General features: G+C 45.9%; 1 protein-coding gene across 1 annotated transcript in view; it reads left to right on the top strand.

The window, feature by feature from the left end:
- SLIT3 (slit guidance ligand 3) overlaps nucleotides 1–21,612 on the top strand; it is a 610,847-nt gene that overhangs the window by 373,729 nt on the left and 215,506 nt on the right. The window lies entirely within an intron of this gene.

The following is a 21,612-nucleotide window of genomic DNA, read 5'->3' as shown; positions in this document are numbered from 1 at the left end:
TGTGGGATCTAGTTTCCTGACCAGGGATCGCACCCGGGCCCCCTGCATTGGGAACACAGAGTCTTAACCGCTGGACCACCAGGGAAGTCCCAAGTGCATATATTTTGCAGAAGGTTTCTGCTAGTCTCGTGAAGCTTACTGCTAGTCACAAGGAGCAGACGTCACCGTGAAGGATCTTAGTGCTTTTCTAGATATGAGGAGATACAAGAATTGGGCTCATAAAGTCGGCTCCTGAAAATATCTAACTATCTGAAGACCTGTTCTGCCAGTTTTTCCCAGAGCGCCTCATCTCTGCTCTCCACCCTGAACTCCTTTCAGGGGCTGCTGAAAGTCAGCAGCTGCAGCAGCTCATGATTTAATCCTTGTAGAGATAGATGACAAGTGCCAATTTGTAGGTACTATGGAGACACCCCTTCAACAAAACAATTCTGCATTTAAATAATAATTTAAAACCCACTGAACTAGATGCTGGGAGGAAGCACCATGACTGATGTGTATGGAGAATAGGAAAGGATAGCTAGTGTAGAGTTGGGGTCAGGGGTGAGGACCTTGAGAAGGGCCAGCAGGAGGGCAGTGTGCTCCAGCCATGCATGCACAGCAGTGCGGCCAGGCCTGAATGCACTTTAACTCTCGAGTCATTCATTCCATGCCCCCCAAGTGCACTGTTTTTGCCTGGGCAGCTAGAACAAAGAGCGAGGGATTCAGGGGTTCTGCCCTGGCTTTCTGTGACATTGGGATTATGGTCCTCTGACCTGGAGAATGGGACCTAGCTCCCGCTGGTAATGAAACGCTGAGGTGTGGATAGGTTTATAACTCATCCCCAAAATACCAAAACAAGTAAAGCTCTGACCGGGAAAACATACTGAAGCAAGAGCTCGGGGTTTCCAGGGGTGCCCGTTTCACACCCGCAGGGAGCCCGGCTGCTTCTGAGTTCTTTGTACATTCTTCTCCTGCCCCACTTCGTGTGCATGGAGACTCAGGGCTTATTCCTCACTGTGGAGAATGGAATGGGGAAGAAGCGTATGGTGAGAGAGGGACAGCCTGTGGCTTTTCAAATGAAAATTTATCAGCATAAGGAAGGCCTATTCCTGTTGGTCTGCTTGTTGCGTTGTGAGGTTCTCATCAACATTCAATGAACTGTCCTCTCCCCTGATTAAAAGCCTTCAGTGGCTCTCCTTGTCCTTGGATCATGTCCAAACCAGATCCCATCTGCCCTCCCCTCCTGCTTCCCAACCAGCCCCACCTCAGCCACTACCCTCTCCCTGCCCCATGGGAGCCACGCTCGCCTTGGTCTGCTCCTCAAATCACGCACACCCTGTGCTTACCATCTCAGCATCCTCCCCACACGTTCTCTTTCCCAGCATGCTCTACGCCAGTGGGTCTCAAACTCCCATGGGTATTAGCATCATCTGGAGGGCTGGGGTTTTGTTTTTCTTTTTTCTTTTTTTTTAATTTGGCTGCATCAGGTCTTAGTTGTGGCACACGGGATCTTCCTTGCGGCATGCGGGATCTTTTATTAATAGTTGTGGCATGCGGGCTCTTAGTTGCAGTATGCGGGATCTAGTTCCCTGACTAGGGATTGAACCCGGACCCCCTGCATTGACAGCATGGGGTCTTAACCACTGGACCACTGGGGAAGTCCCAGAAGGGCTTTAAAACACAGGTAGCTGAAATGCAATGCCTTGGCTTTGTTTAAATCTTGACTACAAACAATAAGGACTGTTAATTTTGTTAGGTGTAATAACTGCTAGATGGTTAAATTAAAAGTTCTTATTGGTTAGAATTGCATACTGAAATATATTTATATGTATATAAATAAAATGACATGATGTCTGAGATTTGCTTTTAAAATACTCCAGGAAAGAAAAAAACAAAACAACGTGTGGGGGAAGGAGAGGGGCAGGGATAGATGAAACAAAATTAGCAAAATATTGATCATTGTTTAAGTTGATGTTTATTATACTATTCTCTCTACTTTCATGTGTGTTTTTAAATTTCCACTAAAATTAAAAAACGAAACAAAACAATTATTTCCCTGGGGAGAAAACTCCACGGGTGGCTGTTCCCCACCCACTGAGGTTCTAACTTCAAATGTCTGGGATTACATCCAAGAATCTGCATTTCTAACAAGTTCCCAGATGATACTGGCCCAGAGACTGTACTTTGGGAACCATTACACCGAACTCCAACCACAAACACTCTTCCCCTGCATTATTCCTCCTCATCCTTCGTGTCTCCATTTGAGCTTCATTCCTCTCTGGCTGTCTCGTATGGGTTGAGCTCTCTTATTATACATGTTCCTATCATACAAGCATCTTGTATTTCTTCATAGTGTCTAAATTATAAATGCTCATCTGAACAATTATTTGCTTATATTTGTCTCCCCTATAAGTCTATAAGCTGCATGAACAGAGAGCTAGTTCACCCCCCTCTTCCCCTGTGCCTAGCACCGTGTCCAGCATATAGTAAGTGCTCAATAAATGTTTATTGGATGGGCGGATGGATCCGGAAAGACTACCCATTTTAAATGCAAGCAGAGCATCAGGAAAGCAGTTCACGTGTCGCAGAGAGAGCAGAGGAGGAGGGCACCTGCGCAGGTAGCTGGATCAGCCAGGGTGCTCCCTGGTAACCAGGCAAATGACAGCTACTGCACCCAGACCTCCCTCCTGTCCTGCCTATTGATATTAAACAGAAACAACCCACAAGGAGGACAGGGGCCTTGTCCACAGAGTCAGGGTCCTGTGTTCTTGCCCCAAACTGTGTGACTTTGGGCAAATCCTTTCTCATTGGGGTCCCCAGTTTTGCCGTCTGTAAACCAAGAAGATTGGATCTCTGGGCTCCAAAATTTGTTAAGAATCATAGGTTCTGAGCAAAGATGCTTTATTCGGAATAGAATCCAATAATGGTCGTGGTATTTGGTTCTTTCCCCTAATCTCAGCCAGATCATGTCAGCGAAGCGAATCAGAATGGGAGGACCGACCTGGTTCTTGCTTCCCTCTGGAGCCTCTGTTTGGTGTCATTCTTCCCCAGAAGTTGGGAGGGGCTTGGCTGGGAGGCCACAGACACAGTCCTCAAAGGCCAGAGCCTCAGGGGGATCATCGAGCACAAAGCCCAAGGGGAGCCCACCTCCTGCCTCTGGTCACCCTGCTTTAGGGCAGCGTTCAACCCATGGCCTGGCTGAGATCTCAGGACCGGAGTATTTAACCAAGACTTGAAGTGCTCTTGTGCATTTCAGACGAGTGCCCCCAAATCATGTACATTCTTTTTCTTTCATTTTCTTTTTTGCATTCGCAGTGTTAGATAATAACCTCGCACCGACATGGCAATCCTTGCAGCTTCGCTCATCCTGTCTGTTATTGGGAGGAATCCGTGACAGGAGTGCAAACTTGCCCAACCATTTCTTCTTCCTTTTCTGTGTTTGTTTGTACATATCTAGAAGGTCTTCTCTCGGTTTTCTATCCTTAGGGAAATAGGTCATGGTTAGAAATAAATGAAGAAATGACTTAGAAAAGCTCAGAGAGAAAAAGAGTATAAGGAGAAAGGAGGGAGAATCTTTACATTCTTTGCCACGTAAGTTAAAGAGAATAGGCTTTTACATAAGAGATTAAGAATACTTTTACCTGAGTGTTTTGATGTTATAGTAATAGCCTTCTCACGTCATAAGGCCTTTTAACCTTATGCCCTGTTTGGGGTTTTGTTCGTCAGGGCAGAGAGTGTGTTTTCTGTTCTGTGGGTGCAGCCAGGGATTATAGATTATAGATTATTAGGGTTATAGGTTATAGGTTATAGATTATAGGTTATAGATTATTAAAAAGCAGGCTCCAAAGGCCCAGAAGAAAGTGAGGGGCGTTCGCAGGTTCAGTGATCTGAGGCTTAGAAAAGTTGATAAAATGGATTAGAATTGAAGGATAAAAAAGACTTCCCAAAACCCAATCCATTCTAAGGTCCATTACTTTATATATATTCTCCAAAATTACATGAATAAAGAGGAAAGAAAGGAGGGAAGGAAAAAACTGGCTTCGGTTCAGAATGTCAATTATGTCTTTTTTAAATCCCCTTTTTACAATGTATTTGACATTTTGAACAGTAGCCAAAAAAGCTATTATAACTATAAAACATACTCACTGGTATAAATCTCGTTCAGCGATTTAATTAAGGTATTGACATGCCTAATTGATACATGTAGGCCAAGACCATTTTCATATCTCATTTCCATATGCTTTCTGCTTTAAGAGAAGTAAGGAGCTGGATCTTAAAAAAAATGAAAAGACTCCCTCCATAAAAATGCTGTAGATTCATCCGTGCCTGACATCCCAGGGGACCACTTCCTGCCACTTTCCTTGATTCAGAGCCAGCTCCTCCTCTAAGTGGCGCTGCTCGGAGGGAAGGTGATGTATACCCAGCTCGAATGCCTGTCAGGCCCTCTTATGATCAATAGGAGAATATTTATATTAATAAAGCACCAAGTTAATTAAATAAAATGGTCCTCTGGGTAAACTTAAGATACTAGAGGATGGGCAGGGATCGATATATTCTGCCATTTGAACATTAAGTATGTGCCTTGAAATTTTATGGAGCTTTTAAAAACTCGCTTTGTAATGTAAAAAGTTTGAAACCTCTACAAGTTTTCTCTGCCAAAGCCCTGTGTCTGGCTTCCAGAGCTGAGGGAGGCAGGAAGCACTGGACCCGCTAGAGATGGGAGCTTAGGAGAAGCCCTGGCAGCCCCTCCCCTGGTCTGGGTAGCTCCCCTCCTTGGGGGAGGGGGGTTTGTCCCAGAGGACAAGGCTGGGATGGGAGATGGAGCCGTGAACTCAGGGAAGGGTCCAGACAGGGAGGATGACACCTCCTTGCCCTGGAGCAGCCTCCCACATTGGATGCGAAAGAGGCCTCGGACCCCCTCCCATTCTTGGTCTCCTGGTTGTGGGAAAGCCCAAAGCCTGGGGTCTTTCGGAGAGGAGGCTGTCTTCCGGCCTCACAAACCCCTGCTGGCCTCCCCCGGATCCTTTTCCTCTTGCTTTTCTCGTCTCTTGTTCTCGCAGCCCGTCTCCTTTATGTGTGTGCGGACATGCCTCCATCCTGTTTCTCTTTATCTCATACCCATGCAGCTCTCTTTCTCTGTGTGTCTCTGCCTTTCACGGTCTCTTCTGTGCAGTGACTATCTCTGTGCATGTGGGTTTCTCTCTGGCTTTCTTTTTTCTTTTGTTCTCTAGTTTTATTCTATCTCACGGTGTCAGTCTCTTTCTCCCTGCCTCCCTCTTGGTTTTTGTCTCTCTGCCTGCCAGTCTTTCTCTCTCTCTCTCTCTCTCCGTGTCTCTCTCTCTTCCCTGTGTCTCTCTCTCGTATCTTATCTATCTGTCCATCCATCCATCCATCTATCTATCCATCTCTATCCCTCTCTGCTTGCGTTCTCCTGCCCACCAACCATTGACTTCAAAGGAGATCTCTCATTCGTGGAGGTAGAACCCATGCTAGCCTCCACACCGGCATAACAGAGGCTGACTCTCTGGTTCCACCCCCTTGGTCCTTGAGCAACCGCCTTCACTCTGAGATAGGAAAACGGTCTTGCCTCGAGCAGCCGGCTCCATCTGCACAGGTGACCTTCATTTCCTAAGAGGTGACGTCATACTTGCTGTCTCAAGTCGTCCTCTCCCAGGGACTGTGTCTTCTCACTTACTTAGCTTTGACCTGCAGCACCTAACTCCCTGGGTACCTCGTGATCACCGTATTAATGGTGACCCTTCATTGAAATGTAAGCCCCAGGACAGTTTTTACAGGGTGGTGAAGAGTCTCTTCTCAGGAGACTAACCACAGCCGGGAATCTGCTTTAGTAGCAAAGTCAACTGGCCTTCCCACCTTGACTGATCTCAGCCTTTCCTCTGAAGGCTGTTTCCTGCATGGCTCTGGACCCCTTGGAAGCTCACGCAAGTCCCCAGCTTCCTTTGGCTTGTTCTGAGTCTGTGCAGAGGCAGCTGGACCAACAGTCTGCTCACAGCCCAGAACTGTGTTGTGTTGAGGCCACTTCCCGGTCTGAGCCCTGCCTGGGCTGTGATCTTAGCCTCTCCTCCCTGCTGTACCACCAGATACCTTCTGGCTCTCCTTCTTCTTCTTCCTCTTGATGGAAATCTCCTGCCCGCTTCTCCTCTGCACAGCAGTGACTGCACAGCCAACCATGTCCAGCCAGCTTCCTAGGGGGGTTACAGAGAGCTGTGAGGCTTTCACCTATGTTCCTCTCTCTGCCGCCCCACCCTCTCCATCCTCGGGAGAGCCTGGGAGATTCCAAGAGATTGAGTCTCCCTGCGGGACCTTTGAAACACGGCTTTGAGTGGAACACCATTATTGCTTCCTTTGATATTAAGCTTGACCTTGAGTTGCTGTTTTACAGTTCCTGTGTAATATTTTATGGGACAAAAGAGGCAGGGATTTTCTTGTCTTCAACTCAGAGTGTTTGTAGACTCGAACAGATGCAAGCAGTACTCATAATAATTAGTATTTATTAAGTGCTTACGATGAGCCATGGCAACGAGAAAAGAGCTCTGAACTCATTAGGCATTTTATAATAATCCCCTGACACTGCACTGCCCCCAGTTTACAGATGAGGAGACTGAGGCTCAGACAGGGTAATTACTCATGCAGAGTCACACAGCTAGCAAGAGGCAAAGCTGGAGTTTACACCAAGGTCTTCCAGGCTCCTGGGCCATGTTTTTGATACTGTGCCTCACTGCCTCCTGGGACCTTGACCATATGCAGGACTTCTGGGCTCAGGTATGAAAGGAAAGGAGTTGCGTTGCCAGGAAGAGTGTGGCTCAGGCTGCAATCAATGCACAGTCTCAGAGAGGCCCGGGAGGTGTTTCCCCTTTTTTCCCTCTCCCTCCCCCACCTCTTACCGTGGAGGTCCTGTCCTCTTTGCCTGGGACAGGGGAGTTTATTGTATCTGGCATGAGACTAGTGGCGGCAGTCTCACGTTCGTCACTAATTAATGTCATCTTTGCGGTTTGCTGAGTTCTCCCAGCGCTCACATCCCTTGTCTGGTGCCTTTCAAGCTAAATGGCCAGAAGCAGGTCTGGGATTAAATGTTAGTGTTAACTTCAAACTTGGTGTAAATCTATTGAACTGCATCTATTTTTACATAAATAAGCCAGGGAACAGCATCTATTCTCCTTTCGTCAATACCAGGACAGCCACAGGTGTGAGTTATTAGCAATAACTGTAATTGCTTTGAGTGGAATAGTAAATAGCTCAAGGATCATGATGAGAAATGTCCTTCTATAGTATGAACATAGACTAATGCCTTAAGCTGCTATATACTTCATCCAACACTGGGATTCCAGAAGCTGGCTTTGCAACTCACAGCACTGAGCTCTTGCTGAATTGCTTTCCTGCTTTGGTAGAAGATAATCTCGAGCCTTTCTGAAACCACATTGATTTTATTGGCAGATGGCCCCTGGGATAGCATCTCACCTTCACCGTAGAGATTTCACTTGTTTGATGGGGTTCTGAAAAGTTACAAGAAAGAACAGGCATATACAAGCCACATTTCCTTGAGCTGCTGCCCTGCATTCCAAATTCCAGCCTCTGGACGGCTGCAGCCCAAGGCAGAGCCTGCTCCTCTGCCCCTGCCGCCTCCCAGGTCTTCAAGAAAACAGGATGGATCGCAGAAGAGTAACCCCAGTGCTGTGTCCCCTTAAGTGTGGGAGGGAGGAGTTGTTCAGTCCACAAAACATTAGTCTTAGTGTCAGGCACACACACGGCATCCAGGGGAATGTGCAAAGAACTCTTTCCTCATCAAGTTGAACATTTAAGGTTACAAGGGGTGGACATTGGAAAGTGGCTTCAACTGCTCCCTAACTACAGTCACGGCTTGTTCTGGGCTGCTTCTCTCCTTCCCACCTCCGCTTCCTCCTCTCCCACCCCCGACTTGACTTCTCCTAATCCTCGGCGGTGAGGAGACTGATCACAGAGCAGATTATTGCAAAGATCATCAAAACATCTCACCGCCAGTCATCCCCCTTTTTTTACATCTTTATTGGAGTATAATTGCTTTACAATGGTGTGTTAGTTTCTGCTTTGTAACAAAGTGAATCAGTTATACATATACATATGTTCCCATACCTCTTCTCTCTTGCATCTCCCTCCCTCCCACCCTCCCTATCCCACCCCTCCAGGCGGTCACAAAGCACCGAGCTGATCTCCCTGTGCTATGCAGCTGCTTCCCACTAGCTATCTACCTTACGTTTGGTAGTGTATATATGTCCATGCCTCTCTCTCGCTTTGTCACAGCTTACCCTTCCCCCTCCCCACATCCTCAAGTGCATTCTCTAGTAGGTCTGTGTCTTTATTCCTGTCTTACCCCTAGGTTCTTCATGACATTTTTTTTCCTTAAATTCCATATATATGCGTTAGCATACAGTATTTGTCTTTCTCTTTCTGACTTACTTCACTCTGTATGACAGACTCTAGGTCTATCCACCTCATTACAAATAGCTCAATTTCGTTTCTTTTTATGGCTGAGTAATATTCCATTGTATATATGTGCCACATCTTCTTTATCCATTCATCCGATGATGGACACTTAGGTTGCTTCCATCTCCGGACTATTGTAAATAGAAATGCAATGAACGTTTTGGTACGTGACTCTTTTTGAATGATGGTTTTCTCAGGGTATATGCCCAGTAGTGGGATTCCTGGGTCGTATGGTAGTTCTATTTGTAGTTTTTTAAGGAACCTCTATACTGTTCTCCATAGTGGCTGTACCAACTCACATTCCCACCAGCAGTGCAAGAGTGTTCCCTTTTCTCCACACCCTCTCCAGCATTTATTGTTTCTAGATTTTTTGATGATGGCCATTCTGACTGGTGTGAGATGATATCTCATTGTAGTTTTGATTTGCATTTCTCTAATGATTAATGATGTTGAGCATTCTTTCATGTGTTTGTTGGCAGTCTGTATATCTTCTTTGGAGAAACGTCTATTTAGGTCTTCTGCCCATTTTTGGATTGGGTTGTTTGTTTTTTTGTTATTGAGCTGCATGAGCTGCTTATAAATTTTGGAGATTAATCCTTTGTCAGTTGCTTCATTTGCAAATATTTTCTCCCATTCTGAGGGTTGTCTTTTGGTCTTGTTTATGGTTTCCTTTGCTGCACAAAAGCTTTGAAGTTTCATTAGGTCCCATGTGTTTATTTTTCTTTTTATTTCCATTTCTCTAGGAGGTGGGTCAAAAAGGATCTTGCTGTGATTTATGTCCTAGAGTGTCCTGCCTATGTTTTCCACTAAGAGTTTGATAGTTTCTGGCCTTACATTTAGGTCTTTAATCCATTTTGAGCTTATTTTTGTGTATGGTGTTAGGGAGTGATCTAATCTCATACTTTTACATGTACCTGTCCAGTTTTCACAGCACCACTTATTGAAGAGGTTGTCCTTTCTCCACTGTACATTCCTGCCTCCTTTATCAAAGATAAGGTGACCATATGTGCATGGGTTTATCTCTGGGCTTTCTATCCTGTTCCATTGATCTATCTTTCTGTTTTTGTGCCAGTACCACGCTGTCTTGATTACTGTAGCTTTGTAGTATAGTCTGAAGTCAGGGAGCCTGATTCCCCCAGCTCCGTTTTTCATTCTCAAGATTGCTTTGGCTATTCGGGGTCTTTTGTGTTTCCATACAAATTGTGAAATTTTTTGTTCTAGTTCTGTGAAAAATGCCAGTGGTAGTTTGATAGGGATTGCATTGAATCCGTAGATTGCTTTGGGTAGTAGAGTCATTTTCACAATGTTGATTCTTCCAATTCAAGAACATGGTATATCTCTCCATCCCCTTTTGACATCTCCTGCAACTTGAGGCTCAAAGTGTCTCCTTCGGCAGCCAGAGTTTCATTATCTTATATTATCCTAGTCTCCACAAGTGCCAGAAATCAGAAGCGGGGAGATGAAACATTGTCAGGCACACAGCCCCTTTCTGGGTCGAATCCACTTTCCAAATCTGTTGCAACCTCTCAGGCCAGGTTTAACCTCTGTCCCCCCAAACCTAATTATTCATCGGCTTAGCCTACCTTCCCAGTATAATTGCTCATTCCCATGCTTTAGCTCAGCTCACTAAATGCTTCTCAGTTGGAGAATTTATCTGTGGCTCCTTAGAATGCAAGCCTATTCTAGTGGCGTTACTTCACACGCATGATACTCCCATCAGGCAGGTGGAGGTGGAAAGGTACGACAAGAGGCCAGAGCCCTTTCTAATCTAAATGGACAAACTGGACTTGGAAAAAAAATCCTCATAGCTTGAGATTTATTCTCTGTCATCCTTGAACCAGGCAACGGCATGAAATCATTTCAACTATTTCTTTTATCCATTCAACAAGTATTTTTTAAGCTATGTGTCAGGCCTTGTGCTTAGCAAAAGTCCCTGACCACATGAAGCTGATAATTTAGTGGGGGAGGGAGGGGACAGTGGGGAAGACCATGTGACCTGACCAGCTCCACCTCTGGTCAGCGTGTAGGTCAGCAGCAACAAGCCGTCTTTCCAGATCCAAACTCACTTTACCTGTGTGCAGGCCCGTCATTTGCCTTGGTAAAGGCAAGTTAAACAGTGCCCTGGGACGGAGTTAAAAAGACCACCCTGGAGGATGATGTGCCATCTCACTGGAGCTTTCTTTTTCTGGCAAAGTTTAGAAGACGTGGAAAGGGGATTGCGTCCATTACAGATGCACTCCCTCCTTTCTGATGCCAACAGAAATGGGCCCAAGCGGTAACCGAAAATATACATTTGGAATCCACAAGAGAAACACGTGTAGAAAGCACGCTAGCTACCCTCTTCATTTTTGCTGATTATTGCACAAGCAGATCTTCACCTGTGGGATGCTGTGCCTCAGAACTTTCGCTGTCAGGACACCGTCTGGGAGGCAAATGAGGGTACTCAGGTCAGCAATTAATCACAAAGCAGGCCAAGTGCACACGCTTCGTTTCAGAACAATTCCATAAATGCTCCCCCCACCCCCTCGCTCGCAAGGTTTCATCTCCTAATTGCAAAAGGCTTTGGGGCATGGGAATGTCTTTGTGAATAAGAGCGGACTCAATTTGGGCCATCTCTCTAAAGAAGACAAGAACGCTTCTCCAATTAATCAGCAAATGCTTGGCTCCAGCATTCGGCCAAAGGATCGATTTACATAAAGCTACTTCTCAAGATGAATTTGCCTCTCCCTCGACTCCTTCTGCATGCCCCTTGTCCAGCCAGCATTAGACATGCTACTGGATTTCAGATTGACAGTGTCAGCTACGACAATCAAATTAGGGATGAAAGCCTCAGAGGTTGCCAAGAGAGAGGGACGGAGGGGAAGGAGGGGGTGGGAACAGTATGTCAGCCAGGGAGGAGGATGGATTGCACAGAAATGGGCTCCCTTTCCCAAACTCCATTGGCCAGACACACAGCTTCAAACAAAGGAAAATAAAACACCAATCTTCATCTTTTTGAACCGAGTGGACCACTCCTCCCACCCCAACCAATATTGACAAATCAAAACAAAACATCTCATTGTGCTTGGAGCGGGGGGAGTTGGCAGGGGTCTGTCTCAGGTACTTGATTAGATCCTTAAGATCAGATGATTTTCAGCACCAGATTTCTGCACATGACGTAAGGATACCTGAATCACAGTTTTACTCCCTGAAGGGTACGTTGGTGATGAACGCACAGACTCAAGTCAGATGCCAGTAGTTGGAATCCTGGTGATGTTTTCTGGACCATTTAGTGGCACAGGGAAGTCAGGACCAGAATAGAAGGCACAATTGGGCTGATAATTAGAACTCCCCAATCCCGTCTAATGTAACTCATTTGTCACTAAATTGTGATAATCCCAGAGATTAGTATACCGTTGAGAGGCTAAGCCTCTGTACCACTGGCTGGAGATGATCAGTCAATTATATATAATGCTATTTCATGAACACAAAGAGCCTTAGTTGGAGCTGCATATGATAATCAAATGCAAAAAGCTTCTATTTGGACTGGAAGTATTGGTTATATCCTGTCAGCCCTAGAAGGGTGATGGTTTGGAAAGGCTCAGATTAATTCCTGTGGCTAGAAGGAGATTCTTTGCTCCCAAGAGGGATGGCTGAATGACTGGAATATTTCAATTCATGACTTGCTTCCCCGAATCCAGAAGTTTCTATCTTGACTGGATCCCTTCCACATTTCCTATTGGTAACCCAAACCCGCCAGCTGTGCCCCCACCACCAAGCAGAACTCCACTGGGCTCCTTTAGATTGGCTCCAACATCTAAAACTCTTTCTCTCTCTCGGCAATGAGTGGACACATAGCTACAGCCTCCAGCTCCTAGCCTTACCCTAGAACTGCACTGTCTAATACAATACGCATCAGCTGCATGTGGTCATGGAGCACTTAGAGGATGGCTGGCTCGAATTGAGATGTACATAAAACACACACCAGATTCCGAAGACTTGGTATGAAAAAAGAATTGTGAAGTATCTCACTAATATATTTTCATATTGATTTCATATTGAAATGATTATATCTTGGGTATGTCAGGTTAAGTTAAATACTTTATTATAATATTCATCTCAACTGTTTCTTTTTATTGTTTTTTTGTTTGTTTGTTTTGTTTTGTTTTGTTTTGCCGTACGCGGACCTCTCACTGTTGTGGCCTCTCCCGTTAAGGAGCACAGGCTCCGGATGCGCAGGCTCAGCGGCCATGGCTCACGGGCCCAGCCGCTCCGCGGCATGTGGGATCTTCCCAGACTGGGGCACGAACCCGTGTCCCCTGCATCGGCAGGCGGACTCTCAACCACTGCACCAACAGGGAAGCCCTTTATTGTTTTTAATGCTGCTGAGAGAAACATTTTAATTGCATTGGTAGCTCATATGATACTTCCATGGGGCAGCACTGTTCTAGAATTTGTGGGTCTTCCCTGGAGGGGTGCTGGCCTCCACACCCTTCAGCCCTTGAAGTGTTTTGTTGGCCAGCACAGAGGGTTATTTGGTTTTGACTTAGGGGAAATTAATTGAAATGGGCCCTGCATTCCCCTAGCTCACCCCCTCACTATTATTATTGTCCACATTCAGCCTGCTTTACTCATTCACTTTAACCTGCGAAACCCTAATTCATTTGAGTCTGTGGTCTCTGGAACAACTGCCCAGAAAGGGTGCCCACACTAGTAACTACTCAGAGAGTAAACCAATAACCCTCACTCCATTTTCAGCCTTTTGTAGCAGCTCGTAGCCCTCAGCCCCTCAGGGGATCCTTAAGTTCCACTGTGCTTGAACCCCAGGTCTTCATCTGCAGTCACGGCTCTAGATCTGCCGCTCAGCCTGGCTGCGTTGTTCGGCTCACTACCTGCCCTCCCGTGATTTCTCCCCTAGATCGCAGCCCTCCTAGAAAACTGTAGGAAATCACTTGTCCGTGAGGCCCCACCAGGAATGTCCTCATCTCAGTCAGGCATAGTCTCACCTGCGCGTTTGGGAGGAACAGAGTGCTTGGTTTGCCTCTGCCATATCTCTGAGATCCCAGGGAGGGGTGTAACCACCCATGAACTCTTAGTTCTTCCTAGGTCAGCCTCCAAACTGGGCCCCTGAGTGGCTTTCTAAAATACAGATTAGATGTTGTCACTCTGCCCGTCTCGGCCTCCCCCTGTAAGGAGACCCTATCCATATATCATCTATCTATCTATCTACCTACCTACCTACCTACCTACCTACCTACCTACCTACCTATCCATCCATCCATCCATCCATCCATCCATCCATCCATCCATCCATCCATCCATCCACCTACCTATCCAACCATGTATTTATCTATCTATCTCTCTATCTATCTACCTACCTACGTACCTATGTATCCCATGGGCATTTCGCCCGACACCAGCAGGGTCACACCTGAGACACAGGAGGCCTTTGCATCTTGGACCCAAGCAGACTAGATACATAAAGAAGTAAGATGCTATGTTTGTTAACCTCATGCTAATGAAATGAAGATAGTGATGTGCATTTATATCCTGCGTTCAAATATAGAAAGCACTTGCTTGTCCATTATCTATAATGCTTATCCTAATATCACAGAAGTACAAGTTGAGGCTTAGAGAATTGTATTAATGCTCGTAAAGACACGCGGCTAGAACATGAACTTAACACCTGATCACATACACTAATCATTCTACCCATGTTCTCACACTTGCCCAAAGTGTCCAGAACTCATTCCCAAGGTTTCTGATTCAGTAAGTCTGGGATGGGTCCTAGGAATTGGCATTAAAATTTTTTTATTATGGAATGGGCTTCCCTGGTGGCACAGTGGTTGAGAGTCCACCTGCCGTCCCCCTGCAGGGGACGCGGGTTCGTGCCCCGGTCCGGGAGGATCCCACATGCCATGGAGCGGCTAGGCCCGTGAGCCATGGCCGCTGAGCCTGCGCGTCCGGAGCCTGTGCTCCGCAATGGGAGAGGCCACAACAGTGAGAGGCCCGCATACCACACACACACACAAAAAAAATTTTATTATGGAAAATTTCTTGTGTAAAGAAGACTTTTACTCTTGTGTAAAAGTCAAGCACAGATTATAAATGTACCCCCTTTATACCCATCACTCAGCTCTAATAAGTATCAACTCATGGCCAATCTTGTTTCATCTATACTTCTACCCGGTTCTCCCTCTTCTATATTATTTTGAAGCAAAACCCAGACATCATCATTTCATCCTTAATTATTTCAGTATGTATCTCTCAAAGATAAAGACATAAATGAAAAGAACAATAATAACGTAGCAAATATATCAAAACACAATACCATGATCATATCTAAATTATTTTAAAAACCAGGGATCTGTATTTTTTTCAAAGCATCATCAGTAAATTCTGATCAGGTAGATGGTGAGCCCCACTGTGAGAACAGCTGCCCCGTGCCATGCCAACTCTTAATAACATTTCCAAACTGTCCTGATTTTTATCAGACTGTCCACTTTAAAAGACAAATCCATGGACTTCCCTGGTGGCACAGTGGGTAAGAATCCGCCTGCCAATGCAGGGGACACGGGTTCGAGCCCTGGCCCAGGAAGATCCCACATGCCGCGGAGCAACTAAGCCCGTGTGCCACAACTACTGAGCCTGTGCTCTAGAGCCCGCACGCCACAACTACTGAAGCCTGTGCGCCATAACTACTGAAGGCTGCATGCCTAGAGCCCGTGCTCCGCAACAAGAGAAGCCACCGCAGTGAGAAGCCCACGCACCACAACGAAGAGTGAGTTCCACTCACTACAACTAGAGAAAACCCACACACAGCAACAAAGACCCAATGCAGCCATAGATAGATAGATAGATAGATAGGTAGATAGATGGATAGATAAAATCCAAAATACTTGATGAAACAAGTCTGCACCTCTGCAAGTCCCAGTGATTCAGATTGGCATCTTTCCCTTTCCCTGCTCCTAAAAACCAAAAAAGATTTTGGACCTCGAGTAAAACAAAAGTGTGAATTATTTTCCTTGGTGGTTAGGAACAGTCTTGCAGTGTGAATTAAATACAGGCTTCCTTCTTGTTGAAAAGGAAAAAAGAGTGAAACTGCAGCTCTTATTTTTTGAGGTGTCTAGATGTTTATGTTCATATAAAGGAGTCTGTTTATTTGTATCTGGGGTCAATGAGATGCAAGTTCCAGGAGTACAGAAACTTGGTTCTGTTCATTTCTGTGTCTCAGTAGTGTAGCACGTAGTAGGTGCTCAATTCATTTTTTTGTTGAGTGAAGTAAGAATCTGAACTGGCATTTAATCCACCAATATTAAACACCTGAACGCTCTGACTAGGACTTTTCTGATGAGCTTATCAAAGAAGGCACAGTGGAAGGAGCTCTTATTGAAATGTTTCATTCAGTAACTTTTTCACATCAAGGGAGCAGGCAGTGTCAACTCTTGCTGCCGTGAAATATTAGAAACCCAGCCGGAGCAGTGGGAAATCATTGTTTTCGTCCCCCATTGATACTTTGAGTCTCTGGGTCTCTGAGATAGGTGGCATTTCTTGCAGGAAATGATTCAGGTAGTCCACTGTAACCTCCCTCAGACAGAGGATGCTATTAACTGGACACTCAGCTGGAGGTACCAGGGCTTCCTAGCTGGGACATACGTTTGGGGCTCATTTGGTTTTGACAGTGACCCAACTGCAAACATATAATCTTGCTTTCGCCTGCACAAGAGATTCACCTTTTAAGATAAATCCTCCCCGAAGCCCACATTTTAAAACCCCCAGGGAATAATTTTTCCTGCATATCTGTCCCTCCTGCTGTATCAAATAAGGTAAGCAAAACAATATCTTTCTCTTTGGATCCTAGAGCAGAGTGATGTGTCATGGTTACCATATTTGAGGAGTTGGGGGTAGGGGATCAAGGTTCAGCTTTGTATAGGATGGTAGCATTGAGAGTCCAAGAAATTTTAGATTCATAGATTATCCATCAGAAATGAAATGAGTTTGGATTGATACCTACTGCACCAATGGGCGGTTTCTTCCTACGAGGCTTTCCATTACTAGGAAAGTAATTTTAATACATACTCAGGCCAAAGAGAATCAGAATCGCAATTCACTGCCCTGATCCCAAATCCAATAAAGGATTCTAAATATAAATGCTTTTAGGTCATCCCCTCTTTTAGTTTGGCTAATCAAGAGTTGATGGATTTTTTCTTTTTAATGTTACTAAAAAGGCATTTGATTCGTCTTAGTGCAAAGGGTTTGGGGAGGTAGATAAAGAAGGTACCAGATTGGGTTGCTCCAGTTTCCTTTGCTCAGTTGCTTCCCACCCCCTACCATGCATGGCCTCTTGATCCTTGATCCTGGATATGTCATCTTTCAGGGGTGATTTTTTTTAATCTTCTGAGATGAAAGATTTTTTTTAAAAAATCTTCCCTGATTTAGGAAAACTGACCTTGAAGCCTTCTTATGAAATGCTTTGGTTTGGATCCCTTGGGTTCCCTTTGCTGACATTGGCCCCCATCTCCTGATTCTTTAGACTTTGCTGCTGAAAGTCGTGGCTGGGAACTTCTTCGGCAACCTGTCCTTGAGTTGCTAGTGTCACTTCATCCAGCCTTATGGAGAACAGGCAGAGCCAGGGAATTTGCATTTCTCCTGGGTGGTCTAACCAAGGACTGTCTGATGCTGGGCTACAAAGACCCAGATCCCTTGGTTAGAGACAGGAGCTCCCAGGGTTTGGGGCTAAGACCAGCACTTTACCTCATTGTCCTTTATTTCCTTCTCCATCCTATTTCCTCCATCCCTTTCTTGCCTCTCCCAGGAGTACTTTGTGAATCCATCACTTGGCCAAGCGTCTGCATCTGAGCGAGCCCAACCTAAGACAGAACTTTACTCCTGAATCACCCTCTCCTGTTTTATCCAAAAGAATCTAGAGTCAAATATGGATACTCGTATCTAGATGATAGATGAGGGGAAGTTTAACCTCCCTCAGACTTTATGGAAAGAATATTAGCAATGTTTATGTGTTCTAGTCTTTGCAGAGTTGTAGGCATATGTCCTGAGGATAGTGAAAAGGGACATTTTCAGCGATGCAAATCCAGGGCTAAATGGAGGGAAAGTCCAAGAAATACATGCAGCCTTTCACTGAATGCCTCCAGGGTCCCAGGTTCTGTGCAAAGTATACACATACCAATTCATTTCATCCTCAGTATTAATCTGCAAGAGATCGGTAAAATTAATAGCCTCACTGTAAAGATGGGGAACCTGGGTCATAGAGCATTTCAGTAGTTTGTGTGATCACACAGCTAATAAGTGGCTCTATCCACTTCCCACACAAGAATTCCCCAATTCTTGAGGAGCTTCCAAGTCCCATTCTGTACCTTCGGAATAATTCGACATGGACCTCTAGGAGCCATAAACTTCCATTTAACACAGACAGGACTTTCTGGTAGCATGAAAGTGACCGAGACAAACGCATTGTCCCCACCAGAGCAAAAAGGAGAGCATTTACCTGTTTCTTGCCTTGCCTGGTAAACATGGGGAGGTAGGGGTGGGGTGAAGGTGGGGACTGTCATTCACTGTTGCTCTGAGAACAAAGCATGTCTGACATTGCAGGGAGAGCCCCGGGAAGCATTTCAAAAGCTCCACTGGAACTAGACAACCTTTCAATCCATTTATCAAAGCGTCTGCAGTCCCTGTTTCAAGGTAGATGAAGCAATAATAAATTTGCGAAGAAAGTTAATCTGTGTCCAAAGCATTTTAGTAAATTAAAAAGGGGGGGGGATGTTGGCTGGAAGGGGGATATATTGGTTCTTGCCAACTCCTATTTGACTTACTGTCTCCTTAATAAGTCCTCTCTGGTCTGGTGTTTTTGGATGGAATGATCAGCCAGTTAATCATTTTCCAGAAGCAGGAAAATGCACTTTAGCTAATGCAGTTCGCCTTTCTTTCAGAATCCTAATTATTTAAAAAGGCATCCCAGTCGGGAACCCCGCTTCCCAACCAAGAAAGCCTTTCCCACCAGCCATCTTCCTTTATTTCCCCCAAAAATCCCAGCTCACCATTCTTTCTCTCACCCTACTCCAACCTCATCCCGTTCATCTAAGGTTAAAAAAAAGAAAAAGCAAGTTCCCTTTCAAACCTGGTCACTTTTGAGCCTTTTCCCGCAGGAACAGGGAGGCACTAAACCCCCAACAAGCAATTGGCCGGAACTAAGCTCGTGGGCACTATGGATAGATTTTGTTATTTTTATTTAAGTGTCAGCCGAAAATGGTGGCTCTTGTCTCTCTCAAGGATAGTACTTAACAATAGCTCCATGCTCTGGCATCACGCTGAGATAAACACACTATTAGGAACCCCCACAAAGGCCCCGAGATAATTGTGAAGGGACAGTTACCGAAAATGAAGCGCCCAGCCCTGAACCCTCCTCCACGCCCCATCAGTAACACCATTAAAGCTGTCAGTTTGTCAGCCCACTGGAGGTATTTATGAAATCAATGTATAGTCCTGCGGATGGATGGCCGCGGTATTGTTAGCCAGAGAAGAGAGGCTCAATGGAAAATAAAATTAATAAAATTTACAAGCAGATTGTCCTGGGTAGCAGATAAATTCCCTACAATCTACTGTTTCGCTCAATGGCGGCAGGAGGAAAGCCATGTCAGGGAGACGGAAAGAGCTGTACTTTCAACGAGGCTCCTGAAAGTAGTAGCAACCCTGGGTATAGTTACAGCGAGAACGGAAACCCAAGTGGCCGTCCCATCCAAGGGCAGGATTTTGTCTGTGTGACCGCTTCCGTGGGAAACTGCTCGGCAACGCCATCAGATTTTTCTGCTTAAATACGGCTGTCCTTTCTTCATCCCGCTGTACTTGCAAACCAGAACCCTCATACAATTGCTCTTCTTTCAGTATACCGGGGTGCCTTAACCTCAAAGGGTTAATGCATAATTGGGATAGGTACCCCTTCATCTGGCTTCCAAGCGTTTTTAGAGCTGATCGTTCTAAACGTCTCTCCTGTATCCTCCACCTGCCCCTGATTTTGATCATTAGCCGTTTGCCAGAAGTGTGGCCTGAGCTGTTTCCCAGAGCGGCCAAAACTAGCATACGAGCCTCGGAGGCTAGCGGGCAGGGGCTTGCTGTCCTGGAGACCAGCCTTCGCTTGGCAGAAAAGACTGGGCCCATTGTGGCTGCCGGAGCCTTGGGTATCGCCCAGATGCCTGGTGGAAATTGCATTAGTCAGATGACAGGACCTGGGCCCCTTTCTCTTGGAGGCTGATGGAGAGCAGAGGAGTGGCCTTGGTGACACTGCCTGACCTCTACTGTCATCGTGGGCTTTGTTCAGCGCCCCGACTCCAGGCTGGAGCCCTGCTCATTGAATCAGGCCCAGCCGGGGGAGCCTGCAGTGGGGCTCCCTGTGCATTTGAATTTACTTATATCAGTCACAGGCAGAGGAAACTGGATTTGAGATGGGGAGCACCCTGTTATTCAGCCCCAGGATTTCTCTCTGTATTTATCTCTGCACCCTACCCCAACTCTGAGCCTTGCCTTGGTACCTAACAGCGGCCCCAGACAATCCCCACGTGTCTTGAGTTTTAGCCCGCCACTCAGAGTTGCCCGCTCAGCTCAGCCGATGAGAGCAGAAAAACGGGCTCCTCTCTTCTGCTTCCTGTGTTTCCTCCTGCTTCCCGGCAACATGATGGTTTAGAGGGCCCAGGTTTTAGTGGAGGATGGTCGTCTGACCTCTCTTTCCAAATATATTTGGAGTCATCTATAGCTTTTGATTAGGTGCCCCTGGAAAATCAGTGTGGGAGTGTCCATCCGTCTCTAGGACAACACGGCAATTTAAGACGCGTTTACCCTGTGACCCAGCACATTCTCCTTATAGGACTTTTATACCAAGGAAGTAGCTGTACAAGTGTCCTCAAAATGTGTGGGCAGGAAAATTCATCCTGGTGTTTCCTTAAATGGCAAGTAAATAAATACCTAGCATCGTGGGATCATATAGCCATCTATAGAATTGGATGATACACAGCCATTAAAAATGTTGGCATAGGGGCTTCCCTGGTGGCGCAGTGGTTGAGAGTCCGCCTGCCGACGCAGGGGACACGGGTTCGTGCCCCGGTCCGGGAGGATCCCACGTGCCGCGGAACGGCTAGGCCCATGAGCCACGGCCACTGAGCCTGCGCGTCCGGAGCCTGTGCTCCGCGACGGGAGAGGCCGCAACAGTGAGAGGCCCGTGTACCGAAAAAGAAAAAAAAAAAAAAGTTGGCATACATGTACTGTTAATGACAGGAACAGATGTTCTCAATATAGTATGCGAAAAAAGAGGTTAAAACAGACTACATACTATGAGATCAGATTGGTAACATTTATATATATATTACTCCTAATTGGTAACAGTGGTTGTGTCTGGGTAGGTAATTTTTTACCTTAATATCTGAAGGTTTTTGTGTTCTTTTCAAAATAATGGAGATAGATATATAGATATATATATAGATAGATAGATAGACAGATATGATTGATACACATATATATGCTTGATTACTTACTAAGACCCCAAGCAAACTTGGGGTATGAATGAAAACAAGTGCATGTGTTTGGTCCAGCAAAAAATAAAACTGGAAAACAAAATGAAAAAAAAAAATGCATGGGTCTTAGGAAAGGATATTGAGGCTTTGGGGATTCTTAAAGGGGACCCTGGTACAAGACTTGGGTTTGAGCCAGCTTCAGGACCTGACACTTTGTCCCTTCCCCTCCCTACTCAGAGCAACATGTTAGCATTGCTAAATGCTACATGAGGTGCAGTGGGACCCTCATTTTGGGTGGGTTTGTGGAAATGCAATTTGAATTCATCATGCCTGTCACTAGCACAATCCAGGTGGCCCCCAGGGGTGTCTCTGGGGCTCTCGAAAAGCAGAGAGGGTCATCCCCCATCGGAAAGTCAGGATGGCCAGGCTCCATTCCAATCTCAGATGAGAAAGGCAGAGAGAGTCCCTGAGAAGACGGGAGATTGAGTGGTGTTGACCCTGCGGTGGGGGAGGGATGCTGTGCGGAGGCGGAGGAAGGGGTCATCTCTGGGAGGTGGCAGAACAAGAGAATGGGGTGTAGTGTGTGTGCAACAAATAACCCAGCACTTGGCTCGTGGCCTGGAGGTGTGAGACCACCCACAGAGCCCGCCCTGGA

The sequence above is a fragment of the Lagenorhynchus albirostris genome, chromosome 3 (assembly GCF_949774975.1).
Source record: "Lagenorhynchus albirostris chromosome 3, mLagAlb1.1, whole genome shotgun sequence".
NCBI classification, from domain to species: domain Eukaryota; kingdom Metazoa; phylum Chordata; class Mammalia; order Artiodactyla; family Delphinidae; genus Lagenorhynchus; species Lagenorhynchus albirostris.
Note: the sequence above shows the minus strand (reverse complement) of the source record. Positions and strands in the feature narration are given on the sequence as shown.